Source organism: Suricata suricatta, chromosome 6 (assembly GCF_006229205.1).
Source record: "Suricata suricatta isolate VVHF042 chromosome 6, meerkat_22Aug2017_6uvM2_HiC, whole genome shotgun sequence".
NCBI lineage: Eukaryota > Metazoa > Chordata > Mammalia > Carnivora > Herpestidae > Suricata > Suricata suricatta.
The window spans coordinates 80,836,448-80,853,302 of NC_043705.1; the positions used below are offsets into that span (position 1 = coordinate 80,836,448).

General features: G+C 43.2%; 1 long non-coding RNA gene across 1 annotated transcript in view; it reads right to left on the bottom strand.

Moving 5' to 3' along the window:
• LOC115293688 overlaps window positions 1–16,855 on the bottom strand; it is a 65,369-nt gene that overhangs the window by 44,070 nt on the left and 4,444 nt on the right. The window contains exon 2 of the long non-coding RNA XR_003909559.1: window positions 14,508–14,624. This is a non-coding gene — a long non-coding RNA (uncharacterized LOC115293688). The remainder of the gene's footprint in view (window positions 1–14,507; window positions 14,625–16,855) is intronic.

The following is a 16,855-nucleotide window of genomic DNA, read 5'->3' on the forward strand; positions in this document are numbered from 1 at the left end:
GGACAGTGAACGGGGATGCTCTTAATAACTCAGCTGGGATCACAGTACCAACCACATCTAGTTCTAGACAAACTAGAAGGTACAGTCACAATCTAAGACACGGTACCCTGCTAGACTTTGCCTCCCAACCTGCCATCCAGAGGTCTTTCTCTGCAACATATTAACTTTGTCATGTTGAACTTATACAAATTGAGATTTATTTAGGATGCATGCAAAGCACTAGAGATGGAGAAGGGTAGACTTCCAGAAAATATATCTAAAGGATATGTAGGGGAAGAAAAGGTATTCCTCATTAGATTGAACTATATGGGAAGGTATATGGGATGGTAATTCAGAGCAAAAAATGTGACTGCTGAAATAGAGGAATATTTCACAATAAGCTGCTCCCTTTGATTATCTTGTCAGCCCAAGGGCAGCCATTTTGGGCTACTTTGTCTACTTGATTACAAAGGTGGTAGACTGCTCACAGGACTCAGTAAAGCTGGCTGCTGGGATTAGGGCAGCACAACAGGTGAAGATACTGCCTAGTGCATTAGAAAGAAAGCTTCCACAGCTGTGGAGCCACAAGAACGTGATGACATTCCTCCAAATTTCAGTTACCTAATCTGTGTGTGGCAGGGGTCACAGCTCAAACAAAGACCACATCCCTGCAGAATCTGGCATCAACTCAAGTTTAAACTGTCTTCCTTGAGGATTCAAACCTACCTGGGAATAATTAGAAGACAACCCTCTTCTAATTATCTAGAGGGCAACCCTCTAGAAGCTCTAGTTATATAAATAATTAAGGAGTCAAGTCAGTAAGGAAGAATGAAACAATTTCAGGCACACAGAATCTGTCATTCAAATGGTCCCCAAATAATACACAACCCGTCTATAGGGGCCAGTTTAGATGCCTAGATCTCTTCTTAAAATACCAGACCAAGGCCAGCATTTCCCTGATACTGATGCCCAGATAAGGATGCCACAACAAAGAAAATTACAGGCCAATATCCTTGATGAACACAGAGGCAAAAATTCTCAACAAAATATTAGGAAATCAAATTCAACAAGTCATTAAAAGGATCATACACCATGATCAAGTGGGATTTTCCTTTTTAGTAATGCCAAGATGGTTTAACATCTGCAAGTCAATCAATGTGACACACCCCATTAACAAAGGATAAAAATTATACAATCATCCCCATAGATGTAGAAGAAGAATTTGGCAAATTTAATTCTTGACAAAATGGATACAAAATAAACGTGCCTCAACATAATAAAGGCCATACAGAGGCACCTGGGTGACTTAGTTGGTTGAGCATCCAACTTCAGCTCAGGTCATGATCTCATGGTTCATGAGTTCAAGCCCAGCACCAGGCTTTCTGCTGTTAGCACAGGACCCACTTCAGATCCTCTATCTCCCCCTCTTTCTGCCTCTTCCCTAGTCACTCTCTCTCAAAAATAAATACACATTTCTAAATAAATAAATAAAGGCTGCACATAACAAGCCTACAGCTAACATCATACTCAGTGATGAAAAGCTAAAAGCTTTTCTTCTAAAATCAGGAACAAAACAAAGGTGCCCATTTTCACCACTTTTATTCAATACTGTATTGGAAGTCCCAGCCAGGGCAATTAGGAAAGTCAAATAAATAAAGACATCCAGATCAGAAAGGAAGAAGTAGAACTGTCACTCTTTGCAAATGACATGTTATCATATATAGAAAATGGTAAAGATTCCACCAAAAAACAGTAGAACTAATCAAAGAATACATTAAGTTTGCAGAATATACAAAATCAACATACAGAAATCTGTTGTATTTCTGTACACTAACAAAGTATAAAAAATTAAGAAAATAATCTCATTTATAATTGCATCAAAAAGAGTATATAAATGAGTGAAACTAACCAAGGAGATGAAAGATGGGTACATTGTAACTATAAGACATGAATGAAATAAATCGAAGATGACACAAAAAAATGGAAAGGTATTCCATGGATTAGAAGAACTAATATCATTAAAATGCTCATAGTACCCAAAGCAATCTATAGATTCAATGCAATCCCAATCAAAATCCCAGTGGCATCTTTCACAGAAATAGAACAACCAATCCTAAAGTTTGTGTGGAACCACAAAAGTCTCCTAATAGCCAAAGTAATCTTGAGGTAGGAGAACAAAGCTGGAGGCACTAAGATCCCTGATTTCAAACTTTATTATAAAGCTATAGTAATCAAATTACATGGTATAGGCATAAAAAGACACATTAATCAATGAAACAGAACAGAAAGTATATAAATAAACCCAGACAAATATGGTCAACTAATTTATGACAAAGGAGCCAATAATATACAATAGGGAAAGGACAGTCTCTTCAACAAATGATGCTGAAAAAATTGGACAGCCACGTATCAAAGAATGAAACTGGACCCCCAACCTTCACCATACACCAAAATTAACTCAAATTGGATTAAAGACTTGAACATAAAGCCACAAACCATAAGAGTCTTAGAAGAAAACATAGGCAGTATGCCACATTGCATTCATCTTAGTGATGATTACATTGGATTTGACACCAAAAGCAAAAGCAATAAAGAAAAAAATAAACAAGTGAGGCTACAATCAAACTAAAAAGCTTCTACACAACAAAGAAAATCATCAGCAAGAATGAAAAGCCAACTAAGGAATGGAGAAAGTATTTGTAAATCATTTCTGATAAGGGGTTAATATCCCAAATACATAAAGAATTCATACAACTCATTAGCAAAAAAAAATCCATTTTTTTAATGTTTACTTTTGAGAGAGAGAAAGCATGAGAGCATGGGTAGGGTAGGTGGAGGGGCAGAAAGAGAGGGGGACAGAGGATCCAAAGTGGGATCTGTTGGCAGCAGTGAATTCCAGGTAAGGTTGGAACTCACCAACCATGAGATAATGACCTGAGCCAAAGTTAGATGCTTAATGGACTGTGCTATGCAGGCGCCCCTATAATCAAATTTTTTTAAATGGGCAGAGGATCTGAATAAACATTTTTCCAAAGCTGACATACAAATGGCCAAGAGGTACATGAAAAGATGTTCAACATCAGGGAACTGAAAATCAAAATAATGAGGTATCACCTCACACTTGTTAAAACAGCTATCATCAAAAAGACAAGGAATAATAAATGTTGGCAAGGATTTGGAGAAAAGGGAATCCTTACTGTTGGTTGGAATGTACACTAGTATAGCCACTATGGAAAACAGTATGAAGGTTTCTTGAATATTTAAAAACAGAACTCCCATATAATCCAGCAATTACACTTCTGGGTATTTACTAAAAGAAAATGAAAACACTAATTCTAAAGTATATATGCACCTCCACGTCCAATGCAGCATTAATTATAAGGTATGGAAAAAACCCAAGTTTCCACTGATGAATGAATGAAAAATTACTTTATATATTAAATTTATATATATATATGAAATTCAGCCATAAAAATGAATGAAATCTAAACATTTGCAACAACATGGGTGAAATGTGAGTGCCTTATGCTAAGTGAAATAAGTGATAGAAAAATACTGTATGATCTTGCTTATATGTGGAATCTAAAAACAAAACAAAGAAACAAACAAAAAAGCAAAGAGCCAAATTCATAGACACAGAGAACAGATTGGTGGTGGCCAGGATGGAGGAGGGAAGATGAAATGGTGAAAAGGAGTTCAAGGTACAAATATCCAGTTATAAAATAAATTTGGGAATATAATGTAGAGCATGGGGACTATAGTTAACAAAACTATATTGCAGATTTGAAAGTTCCTAAGAGAGATCTTAAGAGTCCTTAAATAAATGTGTAAATATGTATGGTGTCAGATGTTAACTAGACTTATTGTGATCATTTTACAATATATACAAACATCGAATCATTATGTTGTACACCTGAAACTAATATGTATATGTCAATTATACTTCAAAAACAGAAAAAAAAAACCCAAACAAGCAAAAGAGTTCATCACTCACAGCAATAGTAGTAGGCAGAAAAACATCCTGCACCTGTTCTCTAAATCCCAATTCCCACAGAGCAACATGATCAGGACCGAGTGGTGTGTGCACATGAGGGGGATGGGTTATAGAAAGGGAGCCCTGAGACTAGGAAATCCCCATCTCATATAAAGGCGTCTAGAAAACCCACCAATCCTCCTTTCCAGAGAGAATCATTGTGTTTTTTACCCTGGAATGGAAGCAAACTTGTTCTGGAGAGGGGAAAAAGATGACTCTCTCTTTTAAAATCTGTGACATAAGACACATTGCTCTCTTTCCAAGGCTGCCTGCTTATACAAACATTCTCCAAAACATAGTCTGAATTAAATAGGCTATGAATGCCTAGGCATCTAGAAACTTAGGATTCATGGAGAATCGTTTCCCAGCATGTGTGCCAACGCTGATGAACTTGTGACTGGTAGAGGAAGTCACTAAGAAAGTTATCATCTGATGGCCCTAATTTTTTTCAGCCAACTATCAAGAAAGATTATTCACAAAGGGTGCTGCAGTTAGACAGAGGGCGGTGGGCAGTTTCAAAGACAACAGAAAGTAGAAAAGTACAGACAGTGTGAGCGATAACTGGCTGACACCCACAGAAGGCTTCTCCGGATGAAGGTGACCAGGAATGTGGTGCCCCAGCAAAGATCTCCCGCTGGAAGATGGCTCAAGGGGTGGGGCACTGCAGAGCAGGCACAGTGGGATTCCAGAGAAGTGAGGCCAGAAGCTGGAGGGACAGAAGAGATGGACCATGAGACCTAGGCAGCATTTCCTAACCCTCTGCAGCTGGCGACCTCTGGAATCAATAAAGACAGCTTGCAGAGGGAAGCCACCACCTAGGACTGCTGCACATCTGTTGCTCCATCAGGCCACGTTGTGGGAAAGCCCAGAGCTACAGACAGAAGTTAGGGGAGTTAATACACTGGTACCCCAAGTCCACATAAGGCTAAGCCTGTGTACTAGGGGTGAGTGAGGGAGACAGCTGGAAGTCTATGGGCCGAGTAGCAATATCTCAACGGTAGTGAGTCTCCGGAAGCGCACACACAGACTCTCTCTCGGTTCGTGTAGGATCCTACATGGGAATATGTCACCATGTTTCCCTCATTCAGCCTAAAAGGTGCCCGCAGGCCTAATAACGCTGCTGCTCTGCTTCTAGGTCCTGAGTCCGCTCGAGGCCACACGGAGGCTCCTCTCACCGGCTGGGCCACACACCGCTGAAGCCCCGCGTCAGCAGACGCTTCTATCTATGTGGGTTTCCTGCCGGTGCCTCTCAGGGAGGGGTGGGGCTGCGGCTGCAGGGCCCCGCCCACTGCCACCCGCATCTACCTGCCATTCCCTCTCCTTTGGGCTCCTCTTCTGCACGCAGGCTCAGAGCTAGGAAGTAGGGTCCTGGCTTCTCACACATTTTTAAATTTCTTGATCACCTGCAGGGCCCAGGCTTTTGAAACTTAGAAACTTTTTTTTTCATTTCTGCCATAATAACCCTTCTTTGTGGAAAAGACTCCCAAGTGGTCCAGTTGCTGTCAGTAGAGGGAAGAGCAGGTGTAACAGAAATATAGGGAGGAGGAGAATCACCCAGTAATATTTCATTTTATTTTATCCCACTATAGTATTCAACGCACCTGGCACAATGCCTGGCATCTGGCAGCCATGAGGACTCTAGAGCACTTCTCCCCAGCTCCCTTTCATCTGAATTTCTTTCCAGATCTGACATCCTCTGTTTCTCTACAAATACGTGCTTCCCACCTCTAGGTGCTTTTATTTACTTATTTTTTAGTTTATTCATTTATGTTGAGAGAAAGAGAGTGAGAATTCCAAGCAGTCTTAGCGCTGTCAGCACAAGAGCCCAAGGCAAGGCTTGAACCCATCAACCGTGAGATCATCTTGAGCTGAAACCAAGAGTCCGATGTTTACCCGCTGAGCCACCAGGTGCTCCGCAGGTGTCTCTTAGGCTGGATGTCTTCCCTCACTCCTCCTGCTTTCCCTTCCTGCCCCGCCTTGAGGGTCTCTGGGGGCCCTACCCAGGATGCTTACAGAAGAATACTGAGCAGCTGGGAAATGCTTCTCTCTGTCAGGCCCCCGTGCTGCCACCAACTGTTCTGACTTGACCATCTGTCTTGTACCATTACCACTAAATTCTGGGCTCAAGTTCTATGTGGAGCCCCTAATAAATCTGAATAACGCCCTGAGGAAAAATACCCAACCCAAGACGAATCAAACATGGTTTGCCTCTACTGTGTGCATCAGCTTGTTAATGTCCTTTGGCTTCCTTGGAATGAATGATCCCAGTCACAATCCAATTGTTAGCTGGAGAACAAAACCCCATTCAGTCCCTGAAGTCTTGCCCAGTGGGAGGTCCAGGACTGCCCTGGCTAGAACACCACTTCTGGAAGACCTCGTTTGTGAATCCAGTATTTCCTCTGTAGAATTCTCCATTGCTTCTGAAATGCTGAGTCCTGAGTTTTGTATATAGCACAGGTTTGAAGGTTGAGACTAAATTAATTTTGCTGGAGATTATTATTCCAGGATTGTGCTATATTCAGCAAATCTTACATCTTGGCCTTTAAGCCTGGTTTGACTTCCCAGCTGATGAAATACCAAGAAGCTGAATTTAGCCAAGAGGAAATGGGAGCAGGAAGGTAGCAAGATCTGAACGTGTACCTCAAAAGGAGAAAGCATATGACGCCACACCAGACACTGATGTGCTATGTTAAAAATAAGGGAGCCTCAGGTTTATATAGAGTTTTACAGTTTGTAAAGGGCTTTCCCATATGTCATGGCATTTGTTTTATGGGTTTACTCTGACATTAGAACTGAGTTTCCTAGTACTCTAGGGGGGCTGAGCCGAGGCCAAAGCCTGGGTTCTGCTCTTGGCTGCATCACTGATTAGCTACTAACAAGAGCAGAGAGCCTCAGTCCTGATGTCAGCCTCAGTCTCTCTCCCAAGAGTTGACATGCTGATGCATTGTCCTTCTCCTGTGACGTCGCATTCCAGTGCGCTGGACCATGCTCCCCTTGACAGCCTCAGAATCTTTTAAAAAGATTTCTTTGAGGACCCCTTGTATTCCTCAGAGGAGACCAGTTACCCAACAGGTTGGGCCTTTTCCAAAGCCAAAGTGTGCATATCAGTGAGCTCCCCTTCCTCGCTGCCCTCAGGAAACCACCTGATTATGTCCCGTCATCTACCACGCTGTTCACCCTGGCCACACACTGCGAGTAAACAGTGGAAAAGCAAGGAAGGAAGCTGGGATTTTTTTTCCCAACAGCTGCCGGAAGATTCACTCAACATCAGTGCATTCAGATCTGACCGTCATGCTTCAGCTTTGGAAAATGCCCATCCTGTCAGCCAACTGACACATTCCAGGAATATGAGGGAGCCTGACGTAAATGTGCTCAACCACTCCTGAGACTCAGAGAGACACATGGCCTGTCAAGCCGGGGTCTCTCGGGATAGTCCACTTCTATACAGGTGAAGCAAGTGTGCCCACGTGTCCAGCCGCTGTCACAAGATTCTTCTCAGGGACCACCTTTTCCAAGGCAGATTTTAAGAAGAGTGGCTGGAGCCCTGGGCCCCACACCAAGGGCAAACATTGATCCTGGCCCTGCCAGCTTTGGTGGGGGTGGTGGCTAACTACGCCCTCCCATACCAATGAACAAATGCAGATTTGGGGAGACGATATGGATATCCCAGGAGCTCAGAGGTCCATGTGTCCCCATGATCAAGCAGCCCCATGACTTCAGCCCTTGCAGAGAACTCCAAAACTTCAGGGCTCAGCAGACACTCTGGGTCATCCAGTGTCAGCCAGAAACTCCGCTCAACCTAGAGGAAACAGCTAAGCTCAACCTGGTCGTTTTCTTTCTCATTTTTCAAAGCCCTTTCTTTACCTTTCTCTCAGAAGCCTCCAGGGGTAGAGAAAACCAAGTGCTGACTCCAGCTTTCCTTCCCCTTTTTCAGCTTATTGGCTTTGAGTTTGCTGCTTCTGCCTCCCAGTTAGATACTAACATTTTCTAAGGTTATTTGATCTCTCTTCACCATTTATATTGTCCTAAGGTGCTTTATCTGCCTTCCAAGAATGGATTTATATCTTGCTTTCTGGATAAGATTTCTCCTCCAATAGCCAGGATTTGGGGTGCCTCTCACTTATTCTGCCTTCAAAAGTATTCCTGCCCATACCCACGTTTCAGGGGTGGGGAGCTGTTACGGAGGCCTCTTTGGGAATTACGGAGCTGCCTTATTCTGGTTTTCTTACCCAACGTGATTTTGACATCCTTCATGGAAGACCATTCCCATCCTGATTTTTTGGGAAGTGGTATTATAATCTCAGCCCAGGAAGGCATCAGGAGACTTGAATGGTTGTGATGTGCCCCCTCACTCAAGCACTTTTCCGGACTCACTTGCATTCCCTCACAGGCATGTGAAAGTCAGGAGAACAGCCGGGAAGGAGACAAGGGCCTGCGGGCAGAGCTAGAAATAAGTGTTAGGTCTAAGGGGAGACATGGAAGCTAACGTCCTGAGACTCTGTAAGTCCTCATCCCTTACAGAGAGGGGCTCTGAGTATCCACCCCTCACCCCCCATCATCCCTGCCTGCTCTGAGGGAGTGAACTCACTACCAGCAGGGAAGAAATAGGCAGTGAGTGGGGAGAAGGTTTCAGTTACCAAGAGTCAAACATGGTGCAGGAAATGCACACACACAAAAAAATCCAAACTTCTCGCTTGAACCAATAATTTCAAGTGCTTCCTCTACCTTGGGTTGCCAAAACATTGCAGAAGAAAGAAGGACAAAGACCATGAAACACAAGAGCACTGAAAATACTAGGTCTTGTAATTAATTTAGGGGATACTAGGACTCAGGAAATTGGTTTTCAAATGCTTGAAAATGGCTCTAGTCAGTTAGTAGTGAGATTGTGTGTGAACTCTTTAGAGAGTGTAAAAGGGCATAATACTCAGGCCTGCAGAACAGCCTGCCTTCTTTGAACACCTGCCAGCACTGAGCCTCAGGACACCCCACTGATTTGGTTCTGGCTCCAAAGTCACTACCAGTAGACCGGTGAAATGAAATTATCCCCCAGACATGCTACGAAGATTCTTTGAGTAATCACTGCTTGGAAAACATGGCAGCCAGCCAGGGCCTCTTCCGTTTTGCTGGGATTAATGTTCCCACACATAGTTTAGTTTCTTCCTTCTCCTCCTCCCCTCTCTGCCTCCCTTCCCATCGCAGTGCTGCTGTTGATTGTGTAATACTCAGCTGGTATTACTGATCTGCAAACTCAGCCCTCAGGAGATTCATTTCCACACACCACCTCTGGCTTCTGTCCCCCAGAGACTGATTCAATGGCTGGGCCTCACAGCCACTAAACAAGTGTTAGGAAGAGGCAAGAGTAATTTTGAGATAGAATGGTGGTTTTCCCACACATACATAAAAATTAAAATTACTAAAATAACCGAACATAACCTTATTAGGTATTGCTAATATCTTAATAAGTATTATCACCTTGTCCCAGATATCCTGGGTTCCTTTAACATGCCCAGAGTCACGCACAAACCTGCAAAGGGTCCTGAACATTCTTTGCAGCCTCTTCTCCAACCTTTTTCCTCTCATCAGCTTTGAACACTCAGCCACCTTAGTCCACTCTGACTTTCCATGGGAAATAAGGGGAGTTAGGCTGCTAAATTTTATTCAACTCAACTCAAAGCATTTGCATTTGTAATAGATTGGATTAGCCTTTCAGGACACCATTGGAATTATTTTTTTCAACTGCTTGATATCCTTTCCCCCAGGCTTAAGTCAAGCTAACTTTTTAGAGGATTCCAGATATCAGGAAACAAATCAGTGTGCACCTTCATGCTTTTTATCTGATGACTGAATGTTACAATCATTACTAATTCTGGTACTATCTTTTTTCTTAGGACTGAACAAAACCTGATCACCTTGATTTGGTAGGCTACTTTATGGAGCTTTTATAATCAGCATTCCTTGTCAAGATGGCATTTTCTAAGGAAAGTGGTTTGTGTATTTTGACTCACTCTGAGCAATAGATTAGGAAATCTGAAGTTTGAGGAGACAAGAAAAGCAGTGATGGAGATTACTGAAACCTGGAACTGAGAGTTCTACTGTGACACCACGCATTCGTGCATACACAGACACACCCATGCACGTGTGCACACACCCATGTACACATCACACACATGCACGCACACACTCATGCACACACACACCATGTAGTGACTTACAGTTACACATGAACATTTTTACAGAAAAAGTAAGAATCTTAGCCCTGGGCACAAGAAGTCTCTGTGAGCTCACTCTGGGCTTCTGTTCTTCCACTCTCCAGGCTCTGCTGGTTGACTCCTTTGTGTGTCTCTGCTGCTTTGGTCCCAATTCAATTGCCTTGGGATGATGTGTTTTTGCATCAGGTCCCCACAAATGCAAAGTGCACATTGATGCAAAATGGATTTGAGTTCCTTAAGTGAAAAGGTCTCCCATCCAAGTACTATCCAGGCCTGACCCTGCTTAGCTTCTGAGATCAGGCACATTTGGTGGTATGGCCGTAGACCTTAAGTGCTAATGTCAAGGGAGACTCCACAGCCCTGCCAGGGACGGACACTGGGCCTGCCAGCACGTAGTCTCAGGGTTTTCTCCTCTCTGTGGTCATGAGGATCTACGCTGCCCTGTAGTTTTTGTGATTGTGTGGTTTGGTTTCTGTTTTTAAAGCAACCTCCCAATTGTGTCAGGTAAAAAAGGTCCCTGACGTCAGGCAGATCATGGTCACCCTGAAGAGGTGCCATTAAACTGTTTACCTCACACCACTTCTCCCTTGTATGATTAAGAAGTGATTTCAAAAACCTCAAATGCAGTGGCTTTAAAAAAGATAGAAGTTCATTTTTCTCTCACACATCCGTCTATAATCAAGTGGGCCATAGCTTGCTTACTTGAGGCCTCAGCTCATTCTATTTTGCTATGCGTAGCTTCCATCCCCAAGGCTCCCTCGAGGTCTAAGCTGGCTGCCCAGCTCAAGCTGTTGGGGTCACACTCCAGTCAGAAAGAAGAAAAGCAAGGATAGTGGCATGATCTCTTCCTGTAAAGGCGCTTCTCAAAAATGGCAGATCCCATTTCTGCTTACATCTCACTAACTAGAATTTTGTCACATAGACACGCTGGCTTCAAGAGGGTGGAAAATACAGTCTTTTCTTCTGAAAATCCTATGCCTTACTACAAAATAGGGTTTCTAGTATTACAGAAAAAGGAGGAGTGGATATTTTTAAGAACAGCCAAAAATGCCTGCCACACAGCCTTTGTTCTATTCCCCTCAACACACATAGTTTTATATCGCCACATCAGATTATCTTTAACTTATTCTGTGCTCAAATCCATCTCAGACATTGCCAACAGACTCCCAAAGTTCAGACTAATTCGAATCAAACTCTCTTGAAACTTCCCTCAGTGGCTAGCTTCGCATTTCCTACTGAAAACCCACTAGCCTTCCTTAGTCATGCAATACGGCTAGTACCTTGGTTCTTAACTTCTTGACTCACGCCGCAGAAGGACAAGACACACACACACAGGCCCCCAAATTCTTATTTTTCCATTCCTCCAGAAAGAGATTATAACTACAGATGTTTGTTGATAGAACCGTGTGGTTTTCTTTAGCAACTATAAGGTAGTGATCTTCCAATCTTCTGTTTAAGAAGAGACAGAAGGTCCTCCTACAAATAAGTATCGCCAGAGCTGTGTGCCTTGACATCCTTGGGCTTTCTAAAAGCAATGCCTCCTTACTCTTTTTAAGAAAGACTGCTTTTTAATCATAACAGTAACATTACAGATAGAACATGGGGAAATGGGTAAAAGAAAAAATATCTATTATGCATTATCTATAAGCTCATTAGTCTCACACAGGCACTGCTGTCATTGGGGCAATTTTCTTTCAGCCTTTTTTCAAATGGGCGTAATTGTATAAAATGTATATATACATCTTTATTTGACATTATTTTCTAACATTTTTCATATTTGTGCATTAGTTTTCAATAAGCCCATTATTTTAATAACCACATAATGGAGTAGATATATCATAATTTCTGTAATAGTTCCCCGTGGTTGGCATGCAGGTTGCACCCAATTTCTTTTTCTTTCCCCTAGATAATAAACAATAGGGACTCATAAAGATTCCTTGTATAGTCAGAATCCCAGGGATTCAGAGTTTTATTTATTAAATAGGTATTTGAAAAACTAGTTTGTTTTTATTACACAAAAAATACATTCCATGTTTAAAAAAAAAAAGGTAACTAGAGAAGAGGGCATAAAATGACCTCTCCTTGTCCTGGGCATTAGCCTCACACACACACCCCCCACCCACCCAGGGTTGTGCTTCTGCTTTTATTCTCTAGCAATGACCTTCCATCATAACTTTAAACAATATTTATGTGCCTTTAAATATTTAAACCTATGAACTGGTAACTCCTGAATTTATATCGTTCTCTTGAGTAAGAATTCTATGTGCATCAAGGTCTAATGGATTCATTTTTATTTACTCTCTGCTTTTTTCACATCCCCAGCTCATACTCAACTCTCTGTCTCTTGTTTCTGATGCCATTAATCTTCTGGACTCCTTACTTGTGTTTTTCTGGAAATCTACTTCAAAATTTTTTTTTCAAAAGAATGCATTAGAGGGTAAATTCTATCAGTGTTTTCAGGTAAAAAGTGCTGCACCCCACCCCCACCACTGGATTGGTAGTTCAGTTGGGCACAGAACTCTAGGACCAAATCCCTTTTTCCTCAGAACTTTGCAGATAGCCTTGTAAAGACATATCTAACAACAGTGCTGAAAACTCTGATGTGACATCAGTCTGGTTCTTCTTCTTTGGGATCCAGAGGACCCATTCCGCAGCAGGGTTTCTCAAATTCAGCACTACTAACATTTTAGGCCCAATTGTTCCTAGCTGTGGGGTGTGTCCTGAACATTTAACATGCCTGCACTCAACCCACTAGATGCAATCATGGTTTAATAACTGTGCTAACAGAACTAGTCATGGTAAGGTTAGGGCATAGAAGAGAATTTTATCCATGGTGGTGGCAGGGAGGCGGGGAGCTGTAAGGTGACATCTGAGCTGGGTCTGAACAAAGGAGAAGGGGAGTCAGGCAGGCAGGGACTGGGGAGGCCGTGTTCTGGGCAGCACGGAAAGCAAACATCACACCTAGACTTCAAGCAGAGCAGTGTGACAAGGACTTCCTGGAGAGGAGGTGACTAGGGAGGAAGGAAGGAAGGGCCAAGTCCTAGAAAAGGTGCTGTGTTCTAATAGAAGGAGACGTTCATCAGGATTGTTTTAGTTGCAGGAGACACAGAACCATCTGTCTTTCCTCTTTCTCCCTTCCATCCCACGCTTCGCCCCTCTATGTCTCCTTCTCTTGGCTTGGACTTTCTTGATCTTGGTCATTGTCAGAGAGTTGGTCCTTGAGTGTGGGATTATTGGAGATTAAGGATTTCAGAGAGCAGGGGATGCTGTTTTCCTCACAGCTCCAGCAAAAGTCCCAGAGAAAACATGGATTAACTCCGCAGGGCATCTCTGGCCAAGTCAGCAGGGATGGGGTCACCAGGGCAGGCCTGAGTATGTGCCCACCCCTTAGTTGGGAAGCAGGAGAGAGATGCTGATGGGCAAAAAGTATGTTTTCTCTATAGGGAGCTACTGAAGGGGTTTTAGAGTGATTGCTGCAACAAAGTAGAAAATGGATGAGAGGGAAGGACCGGCAGCTAGAAAGATGAGTTGGTAAGTCTTGTAAACCCTGGGACTGTACTGAAGAGGGCTGTGAGGCGACAGGAAAAAAATGGCACTCGGAAGAGATGCTTAGCAAGAACAGGCTCAAGGAGAGGGCTGCTGGAGTACGGGCTGCCCAGACTCAAGTGGGGGATGTCCAGCCCGACAGGTTTGATTTCTGACTTGTGAGAGGGTAACCCTCTGCCAAACTGCTGCTGACAGACCTTCCCGTGCTCCCTGCAGCATTTTGGAGCTAAAAACACCAGGAGCTGAGGAAACACATCCGATAAAACAAAGAGAAGTGAAGAGGGTCTCAAGAGTACTGGGGTTTTTTATTCTTTTTCTCACATTTCCTGCCTTCCTAATATATATGTAAATTTTTTTAGCAAGAAAAAGGGGCAGGGGCCTCTTACTAATTGAATCAGCGTGTATTAATTATGCATTAGTGGAGTTTATTCCACAATTCATTGTAGTCCTCACAACCAGTCTTCAAGGAAAAGGCAAGTATAGAATATAATTTTTCATGGTAATAATGATATCTACTAGAGAAAAAGTCCTCGGCACTACTCTTGCTAGAAATCTAATCAAGAGTACAGTAGTTGACAAACTGTCTGTTGGGGATTGACAAACAGCCAGGCTCTTTGGTCGAACCCCATGCATGTGCTGGGCCAGCTCCAGGCTAGGCTAAGGGAAGTGTCTGAATATGCCAAGGCTGCCACAGATACCACAGACTGGGTGGCTTAAACAACAGAAATGTATTTACTCACAGTTCTGGAGGCTGGGTGTCCAAGATCAAAGTTCTGGCCCATTTGGTTTCTGGTGAGAGCTCTCCTGCTTGCAGATGACCACCTTCTCACTGTGTTCATGGCCTTTCATTGGTGTGCCTGTGCAGATAGAGACCTTATAAGGACACCCATTCTGCTGAATTAGAGCCCTACCTTATGATCTCACTTAAACTGTATTATCTCATTATAAGCCCTATCTCAAGTCCAGTTAGGGAGTTAGGGGTCTAACATATGAATTGGGGTGTGGTAGTGAGGTGGGGGGAGACACAATTTGGTCCATAGCAGGAAGTCTGCCACAATACAAGGAGTTTTGACTTATATATTTTTTTAACCTCATTTCTTTTTTTAAATGTTTTATTTATTTTTAAGACAGAGAACACAAGTGGGGGAGGGACAGAGAGAGAAGAGGACAGAGTATCCAGAGCAGGCTCTGTGCTGACAGTAGTGAACCCAATGTGGGGCTTGAACTCACAAACTATGAGATCATAACTTGAGCCGAAGTTGGACAGTCAACTGACTGAGCCACACAGGTGTCCCACCTCTTTCTAGGACTTCTAAGGTTACTTGGGCCGGAATTGAGGGTGATAGCTGGAGTGGCTAGATCTAAACAATACTGAACGCTTCTCCATCCTGTTGCAAGGCTCCCTTGGCATTTCTTGTCCAGGCTCAGGAACTGAGAGGGCAGAGATGGCCAGCATGTCCTCTGAAGTCTCCCACCATTCCCAAAACCCAGATCTGGAGCCTTGAACATGTATAATATGGAGAAGTAAATATGGGGCCACAGTCAGCCAAACAACCACACCCACAGGCTACCAGTAGCCTGGAATTAAGATCCAGAAGTTTTTTTCTGTAACAAGTTCTTCAACCTCTCTGCAGCTCAGGTTTCTCGTGTCTAATACAAGACTAATGATACCAGTCTCAGGGGCTTGTCATGCACATTAGATAAAATGATGCATGTAAATGGCTGGCATTTCAGAATTCACTGTTTTCGGTTTTCTATTTTGGCACAATGGGAGCTATTCCAAGGACTTCTACTCTCCTTGCCTAGAAAATAAACTTTGCTTCACAGGACAGATAGCCACTATAGAGATTTTGCCAGTTCCTAATGTCATCTTTTCTTACTATACCCTCAAGAGTCTGGTAAGTAGTATAGACCCATCAGATATTTTGTGAAATGGACATGGACCAAAACATGAACTTGTGCCCAACAGCTAATCTCACATTCTGACTGGTAGAATCACAAGGCATTTTAAAAGCTAACACCAATGATTCACTTCCCTCCTCCAGTGCTGAGTGACCCTGGTAAATGTCTACAAGTCCCTTTAAAAAGGCTAAAAGGGAGATTTAGAGGATAATTTTATGACTTTATCATCAGGTCCTTCCTCAAATTTATATCCCACTCCTTCACTCAAAAAGCTCTAGATCTGCGAACCATCTTGCTTGGAAATTAGGTGAAGGGTCTTGACCTTCTATCATGATTATCTATGTCAGCCTTCTATTTGCAAGGTTCAGAGTTTCTTCAGGTACAGAGTTTTTTTTTTAACTTTTTTTTTAATGTTTTATTTATTTTTGATACAGAGAGAGACAGAGCATGAGAGGGGGAGGGGCAGAGAGAGAAGGAGACACAGAATCTGAAGCAGGCTCCAGGCTCTGAGCTAGCTGTCAGCACAGAGCCCGACACGGGGCTCGAACCCACGAATGTGAGATCTGACCTGAGCCGAAGCCGGAGGCTTAACCGACTGAGCCACCCAGGCGCCCCCAGCTACACAGTTTTTTAAGGAGTGCTTTAGTGGGCTGTCCATCCATTTTAGTTCTTGGGACACTGTGAGCAGTCAGCCACCAACAATGGTCCCTGAGGTCAAACGGTCTGATATGCCATCTAGTAATTTGCCCATGAAAGAATTTCTACCAAACTCGCCCCTGGCAGTTCCTTGGCCTCCTCCATCCAGGAATCTAAATATCCACACCGAGACCAAGGAGGCCATTTCAGGGGCAGCATGGCCCACTTTCATCCTGGCCCTCAGAGCACAGCCACCTCTGAAGTTTTCAAAGATATGAGCTGTCATAACTTGGGTAACCCAGAAGCAGATACTGATCAGGATTTGTGTGAATAAACAACTGACTGAGGAGTGTTCTCAGAAGAAGGCAATTGAGTCAGTGCTGACAGTATGGAGCCTGCTTGAGATCCTCTCAGCCTCTCTCCACCCCTCCCCTGCTTACGTACATGCTTGCGTGCTATCTCTGTCTCTGTCTCTCTCTGTCTCTCAAAATAAATAAACTTTTGAGGGTGGAGCCAAGATGGCGGAGAGGAAGGGAGCTCTGTAAACTCC